This window comes from Pundamilia nyererei, unplaced genomic scaffold (assembly GCF_000239375.1).
Source record: "Pundamilia nyererei isolate P.nyererei 1_Seehausen unplaced genomic scaffold, PunNye1.0 scaffold00026, whole genome shotgun sequence".
Taxonomy (NCBI): Eukaryota; Metazoa; Chordata; class Actinopteri; order Cichliformes; family Cichlidae; genus Pundamilia; species Pundamilia nyererei.
The window spans coordinates 4,399,966-4,402,499 of record NW_005187427.1 but is presented as its reverse complement, the minus strand read 5'-3'; positions in this window follow the sequence as shown (position 1 = coordinate 4,402,499).

Sequence of the window (2,534 nt, the reverse complement as noted above, 5' to 3'; positions counted from 1 at the left end):
CCGAAAGCACTTTGTCCAAAAAAGAAAAAAAAAAAACAAAAACAAAAAGAAAAGAAAAGAAAAGCATTTTTTTCTCTTCCATTTGCTGCTAAATGGCCTGGCGTGAATGCTGCAAGTGTACTTGACGACTACTTGCTTGGATAGGTCTATTGCCTGACTCTGCTAGGTCTGTTAACTAGCGAGGGGCAGGTGTACGACCTGACGAGGGTTAGATCTACACATTTCTGGAGCCATGACATGATATGAGCGCACAAGAGCGTACCATTGCATGGCTTTGGGAAGCCCAGTGTCTTGACAGGATAGGTCTATTTCCTGGTCAGGGACCGAGTGAAAGTATGTTTGTGGTCTTAAAAGAAAACAAAAATTATAAAAAAAAAACCTTTAAAAAAAAAAAACAAGAGGGTTTTGATTCCAGGGCCCCTACGTTGATCTTGATGCTGACCCCCTTGGCGTCACGATTCATTTGCCTTCAGTAGAGGTTTCCTATGGAAAAACTGATTCTGCTTTGGCTTCCTCTTCAGGGTGATGTACAGTGTAGACACATTTCTTCAGAGAGCTATATTGTTATCATTTGTAAACTGATTTCTACTTGTGACTTATTGAGGAGGAGGGTTTAGCCTGGGGCGGCCAGGAAGAGCTTGTTTGAAAGACGTTGTTCCCGGCCGCCTTGGGGGAAGTTACTATATCACTGTACTGTATGGCAAGCCAATTACAAATGGAGACTCAATCCGGACACTTATTGCCTTCTTAAATAACTTTTCACACACAAACAAAAATAACAACATGGCAGACAAAGTCGGCTGCCCAGAGTGGGGGGGGTGGCCTAACATTGTTCTGCCGATATGGTAAACAACAACAACAACAAATCAATTCAGCCTGACTGGCTCAAAACAACCTTTGACTAAAGTAGCAGACGTGATGAAATGTATCTGAAAGAAAATGACTCCAAAGGTTTGATCTGCTTTGGAAGCGATGCTTTCAGGTATAATTTCATCCAGGTCTGGCAAGGGGTCAGCAGTGGTTGAAGGGCCGCTGGTTGACGGCCGGCTGACAAGAGAAGCGTGCGTGTGTTTTGCTGTCGATCACAAGGCTGGTTACAAGAAAGAGTCCTCACAGGTTTTTACATTTAACAGAATAGGCGCAAGCTGTGCAACTTTACATTCAAACCAGGAGACTCTGTGGCATTTTAACAGTTAAGGAAATGAGTGAAAATCCACGCCAGTAAAACTATTCCTTTTATTCTTTTCTGTTTTTTTTTATTTTTATTTCTGATTACATAAATCCTATACAGTCAAATATTAAGCTAATAGAGTGTGTAACTTTGTGCTACTCTTGTCCAATAAAAGCTACGTGGATCCATAAAGCTCTTCTTCAGCAAATCAGGGTAATATCGTTCTTCTATCTGACATATGTGATGACATATATAAAAATCAAAAGAAAGTATATTTATGTATTCCAATTATTGTCGCCATTCTTTACTCTGTACAAAATATTGTGCGTACTGTATGTGTGTGAGAGAGAGTGTGTGTGCGTTATGAATCGTTAATGTCAATCACTATGGTGCAATGCTCTATAAAAGTTAAAAGCAAAGGCCAACAAACTTGTTACAAAAAAACTCAAAATGTCACCGTTTTGTCCAAATTTGGTCTTCTTGCAAACACAATCTGCAGCATCTTCCTCTCTGAATGGTTTCCACTCTGATTTCCAGTCGTGATCCAGCTGGGGTTTGTCACATGGTGCTGATTACGTCTCGTTGTCCCGAGAAATGCTACGAGGATTTATAAAAAAACAAAAAAAAAAGCACCCGTATTCAGATGTGTTTACAGAAAACACGCTCCGTGTGACCATTTCATTCAGTGTAACTATGATCAGATCAGACTTCCGCCCAGATCACTTTCACTGACTCACTGTCGGACCAATCAGAGGAAGAGTTGTACTGTTTCTTGTTTAAAACAACAACACCGTTTCTGTGCTATCGACTTGTATGATCGTTATTGTTAAGCGTACCAATACTTCTTTTGTAAAAGCCAGTCTCACGGATTTGATACCACCGCTCAAAGCCACAGAGGTTCTGTTAAAGATCACGTGGATGTAGCTTCATTCAGAAAGAGCAGTTTTGAATGAGTGCAATTAAGTGCAGAGAAGTGCTCTTGAGATGGTTTTTAATAGGGTAATGCTTTGTTTTATAGTGTGTAATAATTTCCAAAAAAATGTCCAGTTTCCTCCAGTACAGCTTTGTGTAATTTGGTGCTAATTCAGGAGAAAGTATTGAAATCATAAACTTCCAGTTATATTATTGGAGTCCAGCATGTCAGCTCAATGTGACATTTATCTATAGCCAGAATTATAAACAGTGATTATTTACTTGGACTAATCAGTTTGTCTACATGTAAACCCTTTTTTTTTAGGTTTTGCTTCGTGCTCATCGTCTCGGTTTATTGGCTGCAGTAGATGGCTGTCTGCTGCAGCCAACAACCGGTAGAGACCAAAACAGAGCTACAAGGACAGTTATGTGACCAGTTTTTCTTTGTTTT